Source organism: Cupressus sempervirens, chromosome 3 (genome assembly GCF_028749045.1).
Source record: "Cupressus sempervirens isolate cs-2001-9-10 chromosome 3, ASM2874904v1, whole genome shotgun sequence".
Taxonomy (NCBI): Eukaryota; Viridiplantae; Streptophyta; class Pinopsida; order Cupressales; family Cupressaceae; genus Cupressus; species Cupressus sempervirens.
The window spans coordinates 103348781-103369073 of record NC_143120.1 but is presented as its reverse complement, the minus strand read 5'-3'; positions in this window follow the sequence as shown (position 1 = coordinate 103369073).

Here is a 20293-nt window from a genome sequence, read left to right as displayed (position 1 = left end):
AAAACTGGTATGCTTCTTCAACGTTGGTCATTCTTACCAGACTTAGTTCTTCTTGGATGCTAGGTCGTAACCCACTGATATAACGAGCAACCTTCTCCTTATTTTCTTCTGCATGCCCTGCTCTAATCAAGAGTCGGTAAAACTCCTCTGTATATTCTTGGACTGATCTTCCTGCTTGCTTTAACCCATGCATCTTCTTAAATAGATCAAGCTCGTAGTCCATAGGAATGAACTGCTTCTTCAATTTGTCCACCATGCGATCCCATCTTGTGATCTTCTCCTTTCCTCTTCTAAGTCTTTCCAGTTGAATCTCTTGCCACTAGATTTTGGCATGGCCTTTTAGTTTGGCCTTTGCAAACTTAACCCTATCTGGGTCCCTTATATCCTCATATTCAAAGTATTCGTCCAGTTCATTGATCCAGTCGATCAACTCATCTGGTTTCAAATTTCCTGAAAATATACCCACTTCAATTGTAGGTCTTTTCCCAAACCTAGAAATGGCCCTAAAAAGCCTTTCCTCTATAGGATTCAGAACTTCCCCGTCAACTTCCATTACTTCCTCTTCATTGTCATCCTCACTATTGTCATCTGCGGCAATATTTGCTCCTCTACGAAGCTCCTCTTGCAATGCTTGTACCTGTCTCTGGAGGGCTCTAACCTCCTCAGGATCAATAGCTCTAGACCTTCCACCACGCTCTCTTCATGGAGGCATCTTCTAACTCGAACCCACAACCACATAGTCCAGGTGCAAACTACCTCACAGTCGGTGCTCTGTCTACACACTCAGGAAAACCCGCTCTGATACCACTTGATGGGGACACAACCCAACAACCAGAATAAACACGATAGAAAGGGAAAATTATATTAACTGAAAAAAATAAGCTGGTACAAACAATGCAGAGAAAATAAACTCAAAACATGCCCTGCGGGCTTACAATAGCATAAATCTGGAGAATATTTCTCCTTTTAGCACCTCCTCTCAAGCTCCAATCCGAACTGCCTTTTACAATGCCAAAAATCTCCTTAAATAGACCCCAGAGGGTTAAGGACTAGGATTACATTCTAGAAAGTGCTAGTAGGCATCCACCGACAAAATAGAAGGTTCCGGAAGCTGCGTTAGAAGTCGGTGCAATTCTAGAAGAATCCAGAAACGGTAGCCAAACTTCCGGGAGGCATAACTTTTGAACCGTAACTCCGATTGATGAACCGTTTACATTTTCAGAAAGCTCTCGAAGCGCTCTATAGCCCTATGGACCAGCTTTGCTCGTCCCCCATTTTTCGACCCTTTTCGAGGTCATTTAATGCCCCAAACCTGACTTTGAAGCATTCTTAGGGGGTCTCCAAAACCTGAAAAACTGCAATAACTTTCAAACCGTGGGGCCTTTTGACCTGATTCTTTTTCTGGAATGCTCTAAATCTCAATTACATTCATCTGGCCAAGTCACACCTTCTAGGTCACCAAAATGATGGTCAAATTGCATGCTCTTATTTTTTTGGGATTTTCAAATGCACTGATAGTTGAACTATGAGAGTTGGAACCTTTATTTGAGCCAAATGGGTATCCAAAAATGTAAAGACATAAAATAGAAACTAAGTCTAAGTACATTTTTTTTTGGGTGACACAGGATTGCCCTTATACCTCTGGATGCTCCTGCATCAAAAGTACATTCCTTACACACAACATTAGTAGGCTTAACAATCTTAGGCAAGTCTCTAATTGCAAAAGTGTTACTAACCTTCACAATATTATCAAAAATTATGTGAAATAATCTTATATGTCACAACCAATTGTTACCAAATTTAGCTACCAAACATGTCATCTTAGTAGGATTCAACTGAAATAAATTACCTATGGATCTAGTACTAGTTCTAATCATCTTACCATCAATGTCTTTGATAGTGTAGGTCTTCTCAGTGAACTACAATAGATAACCCTTGTCCACCAAGTGTCCAACACTCAACAAGTTATGCTTCAATCCATCAACAAAATAGACATCATTAGTGTTAATTTTTCCATCAAGAGTAATGGATCCAATTCTTGTTATATGACAGGGTGCATTGTTACCAAATCTAGCAATACCTCCATCATGATTCTTGAACTTAACAAACTTATTCATATCACCAATCATGTGATGTGAACAACCACTATAAATTATTGAGTTAGACTTATTTTCCACTTGTGTAACTAGAGCTATTTCTTCTCTAATTTCTCTATCAAGATCATCGTGCATGATAGCTACAAATCCTAATTCATCATCAGTTTCACTTTGACTTTTTTCATCATATTCTCCATCTTCATTTTCATATAAACAATTTCTATCTCTATCTCTTCTAGGGTTAAACTTCCCTTTATATGTTTTCTATCTTTAAGACATTTAGATGCATAATGAATAAATTCATTACAAGTCCAACATTTAAATATTTTCTTATCATCTTTTTCTCTTCTCACCAGAAGGGTTATTCCTTCCTTAGTCTTCTTGTCTTCATCAACTCTATTGCTGCTAGAAAATTCTCCATAGGTGCTTACACTTCTTCTCAAATTAGGTTGAATGTTTAGAGCACTTAAGGTTGTTTCAATTCTTGCAAGTTCACTTGACTATCTCATATATTTTTTATCTAATTCCAATCTTCCAAGTAATGTTTCCTTAGTGAAATTCTTAGTGCAAGGCATCACTAGTTGAATCATCTGCACTATTGGCGTGAATGGTGGTGTCAAACTTTTCAAGATCTTCCATATGACGTCATCATATTTCTTCATTCCACCATGAGACCAAATACATACAACCATTTTTAATATTTTGACAATATAACATCTTACAAATTCATGTTCCATAATTCTAGCATTTTGAAATGCACATATCCAATTCTGTAATCTCATTATGTATTCATGATCATCACCTTCAAAAGTATATTCTAAAGCTTTCAAAATTTCATGAGATGTTACAAGTGACTTTAATTAATGGTGCTCATTCTTTGGAAGTGTTTTTAGTAGGTCTTCTCTTTCTCTCATATTACACATGAATAGATCTCTCTCTTCTTCATTGCACCCTTTAAGCTTTTCTTCTTCAACAATTGACTTTTGACTTTTGTCAAGATCCAATATCCTAGACCCATGTACAACAAATGAGTCTTCATCTTCTCCTTCCAACTATCATAGTTGGACCTATCAAATCTTGGACTATTCTTCCTGAACATATTCACCATTGATCTCCCAAAATTTTTAAGCTTATTCTTCAAGGACCTTAAGCTCTGATACCAATTTTTAGATTATATAGTCCACTGATATAACTGAGAGGTGCAAGGGGTGAATCAATTATCCAACTAATATCAAAATTAACAATCTTAAATAATAGTAATGATATGAGTAATATAAACTGAAACCACAATAAGATACTCATACACAATACCATCAGATATGTTAACTAGGGAAACCCTTGATCAGATGAAAAATCCCAGAGTGGATTGTGCCCACAAGATGGTGTACTAATATAAATATTTCTTGTTAGAGGTTAGACCTTGTTAGGATTTTTTTATAACATTTAGTACATATGAGTCCCTGTTAGGATACTTCAAATCTCTGATAGGATATTCCAAACCTATTAGGAGTTGTGGCAACCATGTTAGGAGTTGAGGGAGACAACTAGAACCACTTCCGAAATAGCTTCAAGGGAAAGACCAATAAACCAACTATGCGAATGATCTTTGTATTATTCCTTGTAGAATAATACAACTAGAATGTACTTCCTTCATTTATCTCTATCCTATCAACCAGACCTCTACTTCTTTAGATGTTGTAACCAAATCTAGAATCTCACATCCAATAATCCCTTGGACCACTTACACGCATTCAATAAGAACTCTGATCCTTTTCACACATTGCATTATTATTACAATACACATGCATACTTTACAAAGAAGGAAAACATCTTTCCTATATACCATATATTCGTAATAATTCCTTGAATCAGCCTTGAGGCTTTTCCAATTAATTAAAATAAGATAATTATATAAATTTTAATTACAATAGAACTTTTGGCTCACAGTCTATACAAAGCCTCAGACATGTGATACTAAGGCTTGTGCACTCATTGATGTCATCATCCAATTGTCCTCTATTACTACATGACTTTGCATCAATTCATTACATCTGGCATGTAAGATAGACATCAATCATCACTTGAACTACTTTCACAAGACTCCTTTTTTTGAACTACTCTTTGTAAATCAGGCACAACTTCCATATGCCACCAACTTAGACTCTATGCATTTAACCATGTCATTAGGATACTATGCTATATATGTCTATAACTATGCATAACCATACAATCAAACCATTTTGCATACCATCAAGATCTCAATCTACTACTCTTCTAGTCTTTACAAAAACAATGTTATGTTGACATCAATGACAAACACACTCATGAATGCAACATATCAATACTCTCCAATGCTCAAGATACTCCCTCAATGTAGTATCATAAACATTCATGCTAACATTAAGATGCTTCTTTACCTTTCCAATAGGATGCATTCACATTATATCTTCAAAAGAAGCTCTTGAACTTTGGATTGGGTTATAACAATATGTGAACATTTCCTTTACTTGAATCCCATTTCACTAATGAAGAAGCTCATAAATCATTATCTAATGAGGTGGTTTTAGGTAAAAATCTCGAGAGCTGGAAACAATGTTAAAATATGAATCTTTTGACTTCCTCTATATGCTCAATTCTCTCCTTTATTCTCTCATAGTATTTACACATCTACTTGATATAGAATGATGATACACTATGATGATTTAAATAATTATAATCCCTTTTAAATTTCTTCAAATTTCTTTGATTGCCTTATTAGTCAAATGGTATAAGTCAAGCCCCAAAGTGGGTCTGGCTAAATTTTTTTCAAACTGAAACACTTGATATCCTCAAACTAATCCAATGAAATCCTGGCATTGATTAAAATAGAATTTGACCACTAAATCATCATTTAAGACTCATTCTACTACTTTTGGTAAACTATGATCTTCTACCTTAGAAGCCTTTGGAACTGGCTTTAAAAACTAACTGAAACAAACAATCGGGCCCTGAGATTTGATATATCTATTATTTGGTTCACATTATTTCACATTTTTTAATTTCACCTCATGATGACATCTAGGTCAAAAGATATTGATCATCAAATTTTATCACTTGAAACTGCCTACAAACAAACATGTAAGAAAAAAAAAAAAAAAACACATTTGGTTTTGGCTTTGAAAATAGGTCAAACAAACACTTGGGACCACAAAAGCTGGGGATTTAGTTAATTTTCATGAGGAGAGTATAAATATATGATTTGGGCTCATGAAGTGTAATAGGGCACATTTAAAAAGTGTTGGAAGGTGGTTTCTTGGATTTGCAGAACTAGGAACTGTGGCGAAACAACAATTTTCACAAATAGAATAGACCTAAGAAAGTGTGAAAATAGATTCATCAAGAATTAAAAACTGCCACACTTGAATAATTTTAAGAGTAGAAAATAATGGTATAATCCATTTAGTTTCATCTAACAGGGATTCAGAGTCATGACATCCCAAACATGGCTACCGATTAATTTGCACTTTAGATACCAGTAAAACTTTATAACTTACTTTTTTAATCATGTTTGAAAACTAATCAAATAGATTCATCATAGGCTTAAATTTGGAACATGATAAGTTTCTAACCCCTAGAATGCAATGAAACAATAATTTTATCATTTTGGTCAATTGGGTCAAAGTTATAACTAGTCAAACAGGACTTCCCAAAATTTTGAGCAAAATGCACTAGCATGATAACAGTAAAGAGCCAACTTTGAGGGATTCAAAAACTAGTCAAAACATATCAAAATGACTTGAAAATTGAAACATAGGTTCTCTAATATTCATAATAAATATTCCCAAAGTGGAAAATCATGAAAATTAACTAGGTGCAAGATATTCAATTGCAAACTAGGCTTTATATTGTTGTTTGACACTGGCAAAATGCAAATCTAAATAATGTTCAAAAAGATGCTTCACAAAATGATACAGAATGACAACCTATCATCATAGTAAGCATGCATACATTGGATGCAGAGTGTTAGAAACATAAAACACCTTATAGACCTCAAAATGACAGTCGACTATGCACGCAACCAAAGCACTTATAAGGGCTCAATTTGGCACAAATTTTACTCAAAATCATGGATGCAATTTTGAATCCCATCATATACATTTATGGATAGCTACAATTCTTTCCTTCTCAAATCATAACAATGAAATTATAAAAACCATATCATGTTGCAGAGGCCAATGGAGGTCCAACGTTCAAATCTAATCTATGAAAAACTTTCATGCCAACATTTAGTGTGATAATTACTATACCAATGGAGAACTAATACCTACTCCTTTTAATACTTGCAATCTTTTTATAATAGCTATATTGTTCATTGGTGAAACAAGCACTGGTCCATTAAGTTCACAACACATGAGGCCATTGCTATTACAAGATGAATAGATCGTTTGGTGTCATTATTACAAGGTTAACCTATGCTAACTAGTGATGGTCATATAAACAACAACACTTGTGACATCCATCACTAGAAAATTCAAATTACTTGGATAAATCATTAGAGGTAGATATATCTTATCTCTAATACATATTCTCCCTTACAAACTTTAAAAAATAATAATTGCTTCATTTTTGTTTGCATGCATACATTCTACACAATCCTACCCTATGAGGTAAATACCCTCTATCATCATCATTGAAACCTCTTCTCTTCTTCTTATACAAATACTTCAATCACTCTTTACAAAATTATTTCATAGAGAAGATTTAACACTTCAATCAATCTTCCATTAACCTCAATGTCTCTCATTATTTTGAATCTTTTAGAAAAAAAAATTTCCTAATTGCTTCACATTCATGTTGTCTACTCCTTTTCATAGAATAAAATTCATTCTTAATTTTAATAACTCCTAATATAACATAATACAACAATACAAAATAGATATCATTTTTTTTATAAGGAAAATAGGTTTTGAAGGGTGCTTGAAACCCTTTACAAATCTTCTAATTTTCAATGAAGCTCAAACTTAGAAACAATAACCCTAAGATGAAATAGGTCACTTGACAAAATAAGGTGACCAGGGTGGTGTCACAGATAACACAGTACATTACTACAACCTAAACAGGTTTTAAATAGGATCCTGAAAGCCTATGGTTACAAAAGAATACATTTAAACTCAAACCATGTCAAGCTACAAAACAACAAGCCAAAGAGAATAGGATAACGAAAACAAAAAGGGATAGCTAGTAAAAAGACCAGGCGAGTAGTTAGATAAGAAATTTGAGCATCAAGATTTACTTTTAGACCTTGTCTTTTGAGAATGTAGAGACATATGAAATGATGGAAAAGAGGGCTCGACCATTTTTCCTTTTACTTTTGTCCACCCATCCTCCACCATCCAAGTAGCCTTCTACCAAGAAAAGTCATCCAAACCATAAGAATCCCCCAAATACCTTCCAGCTCGTGCAGAAGAACCTCCACCATGTGAAAGAGGGGCAACAACCCCTCGGAGCTAGGGCCACATGAGGAGCATCAGCTAAATAAAAAATAGCAGCATTCGAAGGAGTGACAAAAAAATTGGCAACCAGAGTAGGGGAAACATGATAAGAATCCCCCAAATCTTTAGTAGCCAGGGAAGAAGAACCACCACCACATGAAAGTCGAGTAACATCTCCCTCCAGAGCTAGGGTCACATGGAGAGCATTAACCAGATCAAAATAAGCAGCTTTCGAAGGATGGCCAATGGTATTAGTCACCACCATAGCGGAAACATTTAAATCATGCAAAACAACAATAAAATTTGCCTCCAAAGAATCCTAAGAAGAATCATCCAACCCATCCCCAACAAAGGGAGATTTTTGAATAGTGTAATGATCATCCAAAACCCCTTTCCACTAATAAGGTGACTTTTTCAATCTAACCTTTCTAGAGGAGAATCTCGCTATGAGGTGGTCAGTCTTTTTGCATTTTTGACATTTGAAAGGAATGCCTTGATAATCAAGAAATTCATTCCAAGAGCCAATGGGAGAGAAAAATTTAATCATTTCTAGAAGCCCCTTAGAGACATCTATCTCCACAAGGATGTGTGCATATGTCATTTGTAACACATTAGAAGATGCAGAGTCAACCAACAAAAAATCCCCTAGGGCCTCCCCCATGGCCTCCAGAATTGAATCTAGACATAAATGGAGGAGAAGGTTAGGCAACTTTACCTGTAGAGGAATTTTGTTAAAGGATTCAATAGATGGATCAAAATCCACATACCAAGGTTAAGCAATCAAGGGGAACCTTGAAATGTCCCTTTCTCTAATTTTATATGATATTTGAAGCCTCAAATCAGATCTTTAAAATCAAACAACCAATATTTCAAAGATCCACCAATTTCTCAATAAACCCCAAATCGGGTATGCTAGAAATAGTGCCAAAAGCTTCATAGCTTCACCTATTATTAATAAATCTGAAAGTGGAGATTTTTACAGAAATTTGAGCAGCATAAAAGCCTATAAAATGAAATTTTCAGATCTTTATAACATGCACACAATAGCTCCCAAACGGAGGACAAACACAATGCTCATCGGGCTCCCGAAAATAGCACAAAATAGCTCGAAATCACCACAAAAACTTAATAATCTATCACAGAAGTATAATCATATCCAAATAAATATGTTCAGCTCTATTTTAACATTTAAAATTCTGATATACAGCAGCAACCCAAACTAATATGAAATACTCAACCGGAAACACCAAACTTTTACAAAAATTACACCCGAAAACCCACAAATCTGCACTGTTTAGCACAAAGGAAAACTCTGCATGAGCATGCACATGGAATGGATTAAAACTCCCATTCGTAGCCTTCCTAGAAACATGAAAACTCCCGTTCTTGGGTCTCCTTCTTCACAGATTTGGCAGCCTCTAAAGAACAACAAAGCAATGCACAAAAATCAAGTTCTGGAATGAGCCCAAAATGCCTCCAAACCCCTTAAAAGAGGGCATAACCATAAATCACATCCAAGAGGGGTTAATAAAACATATTTTAATAATAGTTTTCATTTATTAGTCGATTAGCTTCCAAAGATTATCCCCTTTTTTCGAAACTTCACCTTTTCGGCTTGCCTGCCTTAGCAAAGATTATTATTTTTAATTATTTGAAAAGGAGACATGACAAGTCCTCCCCTCCCAAATATTGCTTGTCCTCAAGAAATGGCTGAACAATAAACCAATCAATCCACTTGGATCCCAAATGTAGTCATGAACTATACTACTGCCAATTAACACAGGTTCCTGCAATATCCTCTGCAATATAACCAAGAGGAATCCATAATCAAACTGACAAGTATAGCTCAACCAAACTACAAAATCACCACTGCCACAGTCAGAAACCCATGAGACAAAAACTCTTAGAACATCAGATCCCAAGTAAAGTGGACAAATCAAACTGCCAACATAGTAAATACCATCAACGCATCTCACTGGCCTATATGGAATGTACAATCCAACTCTGCAACAATGGTGAATGCTCTCGAATGAAACTATACTAAGTATGGAGAATCCATACACTGTACAACTCCTACAGTCAACACAACTTTGCAAATCACTCGCTACTATCTCATAACCATAACTCCCACGCACTATTGTTGGTGAAAAGACATTACAAGATAAAGGGCAAGAAATGGAACCCAAACCAAATTTTCCATGAACAAGTAATATAGCCCATTGTGACTGACCACCAGCTAAGTTAGGAGATGTCATAGCCAAAGGAGTAGAATCAGTAATAACAACTGCTGAAGCATCACTCCCAAACTCTTGCTCTAAGTCATGTATTATCAAGCTGTCAATTACATAACGTATTGCCATGTCATGCCCATCAAAACTCTCATCCCAAGGCATCAAACCATCCCATAATTGATGACGAGCACTATGAACCCAAGTACATCTCTATATCATCATCTTATCAACATGGTCATCAAAGGTAAATTGATGAGCATACCTCACAGTGTAATGCCGATAGAATGCACCAATCTCAGTCAGTGGTTCAGACTGCAATCCATATGTAACTAACTACAATGGATCACTAACCAAGTTGGAACTGACTACTACCTCTAAAGAAATCACCAAGGGAGTAGTATTACTACCAGGAACCATGCCAACTGTCAGCTCACCAACATCACACATGGTCTTTGATACAGCATCTCTAGTCTACGTGCCATTAGTACTAGAGGTCACAACCATGTTAGGCATACCACAACAATCTGTTGCAGCACCCAACTCAACTGAACCTGACTCTAGTGGGGAAAAACCCGATATGCCAATGTTAGTATCAAGGATCGATGAATCCCCATCTCCACTGTCTTTGACAATCTCGACCATGGACATCCTGGGATCACTAGACACCATAGCTTGTGACTATATAGAATCTGGTAAAGACTGTAGTTTCTCTAACTCCATGGTCACCTTAGCCAAATGAAACTGTGACTCCTTGAAAGCCAACTGTGTGCTCTCAAGAATCTCAGAAGTCACCTTGAGCTGCTGAGTAAGCTCACTCACCTCATCTTCCTTGGCGAATAATGCATCGTATGTTGTACTCCCCCACTCCATAAGATAATCCCTGTCGGGTGCCAACTGCATATAATCCTGTCCTAGAATCCAGATAGCCTCCCATAAAGAGTGGAATTCTGTCAAGGAAAGATAACTGCCTCCCTTCTCATCAATAGTACAATAACCCAATCCATAAACTGCTAACAACTGACAAGCAGCATCAAAATGCTGGCAAGCGATAGCAATGTCTCACTCACTAACTCTCAATTGATGGGACACATGATGGCATTGGCTAGACTATATCCTACAAACCTCCTCTGATGCACTATCTAAAGGAGTATCCTCAAAGTTACTAGTCTCTAGAGTATTACCATCCATATCCTGTGAATCAACTCCAAAGCTCATATCAACATATGGAGTATCAAAAATTGTAGCACTGTTGTCCAACTCCTCTATACCAAAAGAAACTGCCAAGGAAACTAAGTCTTCAAAATTGCGCACTGCGTCCTCCTGGATGTCATCAGTGCCAATATGATCTTGGGACTCATTTGTACACACTGCCAAATATGAAAGATCATCAACACATTCCAATAAGTATGGTTGACTAGATATATGAACAAAGCCCAACACCAGTGTATAAAAACTAATACCAATATCGGACAAGCTGCTGGCACAAGAAAAGACAACACCATGCAATCTGCTAATCAAATCCATGATAGCACCCAAACAAACACTACTACCAAAAAGTGTTAAAGATCTCCAATCAACTGAATCCCAAACACCAATATAACAATCTCGAGTCCATATCCGTAAACTAGAATCAGCTGGTAACTAAAGAAAACTCCTCACCTGAGTAATATGACCAATACCAACTAACTCCACATACCTGTCATGATGAGATAATGAAGTCACAATATTGTCTTTGTTCACTTTCAGCTAGCTAGACAAATCATATGAAGTACTACCAGCCTCAACCTCATGTGATAAAGAATCTAACTGTGCCTGGTAATCTTTCTCAGCAAATTCATGAATGCTCAATGTCTACTCATCTCTACCAGGTATCTCACCATCATGCACAACAACATCCTCATTATCATCATCTGAACCCACTACGTTGTAGTCACTGCCTGTTGTAACTATACCATCCTGAATACCTGTGGCATCACCCTTTGATGATCTGTATGCAATTGTCTCAATTTGAGTATCAAGTTGACCATTGCTATCAATCTCCATAATATCCTTTCTCACTACCTCCTTAGGCAGAGTAGAATCTGAGACCTCTGCCTGGCTATAAGCTAGTTTTTCAAACTCCTCATGCAAGTTCTTGGTAATTGTATCATCTTTCCTATGAGAAAAAATGCCAAATAGAAATCTAGTCAACTTATCCACCTTAGCTAGGTCAGATAGCATGTCATTCATCATACGGTGGTGCTTAACTAACTATTCAGACATGTCATGGCTTATTTTCCTAAGTTTATCTTGAATGTCTAAATAACCATCCTTTCTACTATTTTGACTCTGGATATCAATTGTCTAAGATCATGTCCTCTGATTCTGTACTATACCTGTCCATTCTAGATAAAGTAGAGTGTAACCCCAATATGTTATAACTTCTTCAAACACCAAGAATCTTTATACTTCAGTTGTTTGACATTTCGTCAAACACTTTGCAAGCAAGGGGTCACATGACTAATATAATTTTTTAGATTGCTATAAGGACTCTTGTTTTGATTTGCATCAAAGAGAATGCTTACAAAAAGACTCTAGATTGTCTTAACATGAATGTGCAACTAATTTGGCAATATTCAATACAAATATGAGACTTAAACTACTTGCAATATGCAGCTACAACAACTAGTAATTATGACAAATACTTTGGATGTCTTAGAAGAATTTCTTTGCCATCTCATCTAGATCAGCCATTCTTTTTCCTTCCTTGTATTTTGTACTTTTACTTTCAACTGGAGGTTTGATCAAAATTTCTTTATTCTTTTCTCGCTGCAAATATCCCTTTTCTCTTTCACTTAGTTGCATGCAACCATAATTTTTGACATGCAACTGATTAGAAGCAACATGCAACCACCAAATTCACCCAGAACTAACATGAAAATGATTTGAAGTAGCATGCAACCATAAATTTTGACATGCAAGATTTGGGTAGTTGTCAAAACAGACATGCAAACTTCTACAAACCCTCAGGCTGGCAAGATCATAGCTCTGATACCACTCAAATTTCCCTTTCTCTAATTTTATATGATATTTCAAGCCTCAAATCAGATCTTCAAAATCACACAACCAATATTTCAAAGATCCACCAATTTCTCAATAAACCCCAAATCGGGTATATGCTAAAATAGTACCAAAAGCTTCACAGCTTCACCTATTATTAATAAATTTGAAAGTGGACATTTTTACAGAAATTTGAGCATCATAATAGCCTATAAAATTAAATTTTTAGATCTGTATAAAATGCACACAATAGCTCCCAAACGGAGGACAAAAAGAATGCTCATCGGGCTCCTGAAAATAGCACAAAATAGCTCGAAATCACCACAAAAACTTAATAATCTATCACAAAAGTATAATCATATCCAAATACATATTTTCAGCTCTATTTTAAAATTTAAAAATCTGATATACAGTAGCAACCCAAACTAATATGAAATACTCAACCAGAAACACCAAACTCTTACAAAAATTACACCCAAAAACCCACAAATCGGCACTGTTCAGCACAAAGGCAAACTCTGCATGAGCATGCACATGGAATGGCTTCAAAATCCCATCCTTATAATTCCTAGAAACCTTCAAACTCCTGTTCTTGGGTCTCCTTCTTCATAGGTTTGGCAGCCTCTGAAGAACAACAAAACAATGCGCAAAAATCAAGTTCTAGAATGAGCCCAAAATGCCTCCAAACCCCTTAAAAGAGGGCATAACCATAACTCACATCCAAGAGGGGTTAATAAAACATATTCTAATAATAATTTTCATTTATTAGTCCATTAGCTTCCAAAGATTATCCCCTTTTTCTGAAACTTCACCTTTTCAGCTTGCCTGCCTTAGCAAAGATTATTATTTTTAATTATTTGGAAAGGGGACATGACAAACCTCTCCTCCTAAGAGAAACCACACCTTAGGATAGAATTTTGATCCTTCTTAGAAGCAAATCTCACAATGAAAAAGCCCCTTGCCATAGGGAAAATCTGGACAATATCTGAAACTATAAGCTCCCAAAATTTGGAAATCCAAGCATGTAGATCTGACAGAGAGGGCCAGAAACCCCTAAAATGATAGATGGAAGTAGTAGAGGAGAAGTTCTCCACTTGAGTAGAAATCTCATCAACAATATCAGAGTCAAAATGAGCACAGGGTTACTTACTATTACAGGCACAATAACACAAGTCCCTGGATGTACAACCTAACCACCAAGACCAGCTTCATAGGTAACCACATCAGCATAGGAAACAAATGTCCCCACTAGGATTAGGAGAATTCCTAGCTCAAAATGTAGCAAAGGCCACAATAGAAACTGCAGTAGGATCGGAAGCTAGAGCTACCACCATAAAGCCAAACACAGGAGTCGAAGTTGGATGCAGGAGCCAAAGCTAGATGCAATGTAGGAGCTGAAGCTAGATGCAGGTTAGAAAATTGTTATAAAATAGATAGCATGTTAAAGTGAAGCAATCAATTATTTTTATAGACCTAAAAATAAAAATGCAAATACAATTTCAATTGAAGATCTCAATTTCTAAAAAAATTGAGAAATATTTGAAGGAGATATTAAATTGCCATTTACAAAACTCATCTAAATAAGGAAAAAATATGATGAATGTCTTTTGTGTAAACCTCGTTGACTGCAAAGGAGAAATGACTATCAACTCAATCTTACCAAACATTATATTCAAATGTTTAAAAAAAATTGATAGAGAAGCATTTAGGTAACAAATATTTAAATATCTCCTAAAATTGGGTATGATTGTGTTTATATGTATGTATGTATGTATGTATGTATGTATGTATATATATATGTATGTATGTATGTATGTATGTACATGTATATATATGTGTATATGTATATGTATAAGTATATATATACATGTATCTATATATGTGTGTGTGTATATATATATATATATATATATTGATAGAGAAGCATTTACGTAACAAATATCTAAATATCTCTTAAAATTGGGTATGATAGTGTTTATATATATATATGTATGTATGTATGTATGTATATGTGTATATATATATATATACATGTATGTATATATATATATATATATATATATATATACACACATGTATGTATATATATACATACATATATATACATACATATATATACATATATGTATCTATAAATACATATACATACATATATGTATGTATATGTATTTATAGATACATATATGTATTTATAGATATATATATGTATATATATATGTATGTATATATATACATACACACACACACATATATATATATGTGTGTGTGTGTGTGTGTGTGTGTGTGTGTGTGTGTCTATATATATATATATATATATATATATACACACACACACACACATACATACATACATACATAAATACATATATATAAACATTAAAAAATACATACAAAGAAAACACTACCCTCTTCTACTCTTCCAAAGAATTGTCCAGAAAAAAATACAAAGGATAGAATATCTCACACTAGCCAATATACATTGATTGGAGCACTCCTACACAAAGAGACAAGACTTTATAAAGTCTCCTCAACTTGTTGAACATAACATATGAGGCATGATTGTAAATATATAATGAAGGATATGCTTTGATACCACTTGATGACGGGCCACACTACCCTTACCAACTCACAACCAAGAATGCAACAATATGAAGAAAATTTTATTATACATGAAAATCCAATAGTAATTACAATAACATTTTTGTAAGATCTCTCAAGATCCAATCCAAACCCAAGCTAGTCTAGATCCACACTCTAGTAGAAACCTTTGAGATCTCAACTTGTGCTCGTAAGCCACCAAGCAACCTCCTTGTTTCTAAACTGCAGCCACTAGCTCTTCTCCAACTTTATCCAAGATCCAAGTGTAAATTGCCTCACATTCGACGCTTTGTTTACACACTCACAACTCCTGCTATAAACTGCCTCACCTTTGGTGCTCTGTCCATAGACTCAGGAATACTCACTCTTCACTTCCTCCTTCTTTTTCACACCTTGAAGCCTTCCAAGCTTTCCAAGCTTCACCTTCCACAACTTCTACTTCCCAAGCTTTCCTTCCAAATCTTTCACCTTTCCAAGCTTCTACTTCTCAAGCTTCCACTTCTCCAGCTTCCACTCCTTGAGCTTCTCCTTCTCAAGCTTCTCCTTGAGCTTCTCTTTGAGCTTCCACTTCTCAAGCTTCTCCTTGAACTTGATTAGAAATGCTCATATGCCTTGCTTAAATAGGCACTTACCACCCCATGTATGACATATCCACAAGCTTGTAGAATTCCTCCACAACCTTCTACAACTTCCACAACCTTCTACAATATCCACAACTTTCTACAATATTCATAACTTTCTAGAATTCTACCCACACACCTTGATAAATGAAATGACAACCATTTATTTTTTTATTTTTTCTATTATGCCAACTATGCACCTCGAAAATAAAAATCCTATTTTCCTTTCTTTTCTCCTTTTTCCCTTTTTTAATTTATTTTTATTATTTCTCCTCTAATTTTTGTCACTTTCTCTCTCCTCCAAAATTTTTTTTGTCCCAATAATTTTCCCATGCAAGATGCTCCTGCATCAGACTCCCTCGGTGGATAGAAAAGCGTGTCCCACACTTTGACGCCAAAAGTAAGATCTACCACCATCTTCATCTTCACCAAAGGCTTCCACCTCAATAGCAACAAAAAAACCACCATGCAAATCCTCCACACCAGCATCGCAACCATCCAATGCTCATTCCTAGGAACAAACTAAACATAATGCTTCAACAAAAAACTCTCATCCACATCAGCAACTAGTGAATTCACACCCATAGCAACAAACCCCACATCAACAGCCACATGTAGATCTCCATCAACACATGCCAAACTCTCAACACTAGCAACCTCATTGCTCACAACAAGATGCTCTATAAGATACAAATCACCACCAACAACAACTAGATCATCCACAGCTGAGTGCTCCACAATCTCCATGTCAGACTCAACCAATTGATCACGAAAACCAACATCTATCCCAACATCAACAACATTAGGAATATCTTTAGCAACAACCTCTAGTTGCTCTATAGGTTCTGCATCAGGCTCCACAAACTTATCAACAATTCCACCTTGACCTTCTTAGCTTGATCAGCCAATCTAGCATCCAATCGAGAAATCATCTTAGAAAAATTCCTCTCCACTATATCATGGATTTTGGCAATCATCTTAGGGTCCAATCCTCTCAGAGGCATCTCCCAAGATCTTCGTAAACCCTCTACAAAAAATCCTTCCCACGCTCCTTGTGATAACCAAATTGTTTGCAAGTCAGATCGCAACCTGCCACCTTGCACGAACAATCAGGAACCGCATCACAAGTCTAGGACAATGGATCTGCAATCTACCAGCTTGCCACAATCATGCCTCAACAAGTCCAGTCTTCCATCTATGCATCCATTAATCAATCTGCATGTCCTCCCAAGGTCCTGGCACAAACTGTCTCAGCTTCAGTGATCTGTCTACATGCTCAGGAACTCCCACTCTGATAAAATTCACCCAACCAAGGTGCTGGTACAAACTGCCTCACACTTCGATAATCTGCTTGTACACTCAAGAACTCCTTTGATAAACTTCACCCAACCAAGGTCCTTGTACAAACTGCCTCACACTTCGGCGATCTGCTTGTACACTCAAGAACTCCTACTCTGATACCACTAATGAAGGATATGCTCTGATACCACTTGATGACGGGCCACATTACCCTTACCAACTCACAACCAAGAATGCAACAATATGAAGACAATTTTATTATACGTGAAAATCCAATAGTAATTACAATAACATTTTTGCAAGATCTCTCAAGATCCAATCCAAACCCAAACTAGTCTAGATCCACACTCTAGTAGAAACCTTTGAGATCTCAACTTGTGCTCGCAAGCCACCAAGAAACCTCCTTGTTTCTAAACCGCAGCCACTAGCTCTTCTCCAACTTTATCCAAGATCCAAGTGTAAACTGCCTCACATTCGACGCTCTATCTACACACTCACAACTCCTACTATAAACTGCCTCACATTTGACACTCTATCCAAAGACTCAGGAATACTCACTCTTCACTTCCTCCTTCTCTTTCACACCTTGAAGCCTTCCAAGCTTTCCAAGCTTCACCTTCCACAACTTCTACTTCCCAAGCTTTCCTTCCAAAGCTTTCGCCTTTCCAAGCTTCTACTTCTCGAGCTTCCACTTCTCAAGCTTCCACTTCTCAAGCTTCCAATCCTTGAGCTTCTCCTTCTCAAGCTTCTCCTTGAGCTTCTCTCTGAGCTTCTCTTTGAGCTTCCACTTCTCAAGATTCTCCTTGAGCTTGATTAGAAATGCTCATATGCCTTGCTTAAATAGGCACTTACCACCCCATGCATGACTTATCCACAAGCTTCTAGAATTCTTCCACAACCTTCTACAACTTCCACAACCTTCTACAATATCCACAACTTTCTACAATATTCATAACTTTCTAGAATTCTACCCACACACCTTGATAAATGAAATGACAACCATTTATTTTCTTATTTTTTCTATTATGCCACCTATGCACCTCAAAAACAGAAATCCTCTTTTCCTTTCTTTTCTCCTTTTTCCCTTTTTAAATTTATTTTTTATTATTTCTCCTCTAATTTTCGTCACTTTCTCTCTCCTCCACAATTTTTTTTTTTTTTTTTTGTTCAATTTTTTTTTTTCCCAATAATTTTCCCATGCAACATGCTCCTGCATCAATATAACAATAATTGCACCTTAATATAAATATCATATAGATCTTGCCATTGTCAACAATTTTACAAGTTGGTATGCAATAATGCATAGAACTATTGTGGCAAGTACTAAGAATTTTAGCCTCAAAATAACCAAAAAAAGTCCTTCCTCAAATTTTCAAAAATCTTATGTTTCAAGCTTTGTCTTTATTTAAGAACCCTTCCTATTTATTGAAATATTAAGTAGATTTTTATTTTACTTTAAAAGAATAACCTTCATTTCCTACAATTCTAAATCACAAACATTAGTTTATATTGCAAAGCAAAAAAGAGAGAGTTGAATTTAATGAAAATATATAACACGAGTTAACTATAATTTTTTGGGTAAAGGGATAGACAATAATCTTTCAATTTTCCTTTTCAAATTGCCAACAATTGATTTCATTAGTATACGATATAAGTAGACAAAGCACACAATATGGTTATTCTTTAATTAGACTATAAAATACTATTAGTTAATTAATTAATTTCTCTAATTTCCTATATATTTTAGATGGAACTATTTCCTATATATCTATGACAACTAATTATATTCTTTGTCTTTTCACTGATTGAACATTTCAACTTTTCTAGAAAAGGCACTACATGAAATAAAGAATACTCCAAATCAACTAATAAGAACACCTAAAGCATGTCACATTACTCAAGCTCACTAGAAAGCATAAAATACCGCATATGTTTGAGTTATGTTAGTTGCTACCAATGTGCACATATTTGATTTTATACTAATAGGCAATAGTGAAGTTGGATACAAAGAACACTATTATTTCTTGTAATTAAAAACTATAGTACATCTATCTACACAAAAAATTGTACCCCATCAAATAAGAAACTATAGAGAACATATGCACCATTGACATGGTATAGATGAAATATTAAGTAAAACATGAGACTAACTATAAAGTATAAATCATAGTGTAAAACTTCAACATAAGACACTTTTTCATTAATTTAAAGTCAAGTACATTAGATGTGCATATAGTATACTACTTGATGATGACAAATAACAAAACAAAATTCATAGAAAGTAACTTGATAGCTGGTCATGTTAACCAAAATGTGACAAATTGTTTGATAACAAAAAATGAAAATAATAACAAACATCATATGCATATGGTACTGGCCTTAGATGGTTATGAGATAAGAAGGAAATTAATTAAAAACCATTAATATGTTACAAGGTTAGTATGGCAACAATGAACATGATTATGGCTACCTTTGAGGCACCACAAAAGTCTTTTGAAAAGCACAACCCACAGTTCATGATGAAGACCTTGCAAGTCATGACACAAGTATAGGGATACCATCTAGAGGAGAGTGTGAAGAAAATTGGTTATGCATTACTAGATATTCTAGGCCTACCAATCAGTGATGTCTAGGCTAATAATGCTGACATGATAGAGTCGTCGACCCCCCAAATTAGGTCTGATTTTGGACCAAGTGTATGCCCTGAAATCCCAACTCCCATTGTTCATGGTTTAGGTATTCTTGCCATGCAAGAAATTGGATGGCATTACCAGTCTGACAAAGCCACAACACCAGTTTGGGGTAAGCCTTCTCAGACATGTACTGCACATGATGTTGTTATAGGTTCAGGCTCGGGCTGGGAGGTTGCAACATTGCCATGCTCAAAATTTTTGTGGTGATATTCTCTACAAATAGATACGGCCTTAACTTCTATTGAG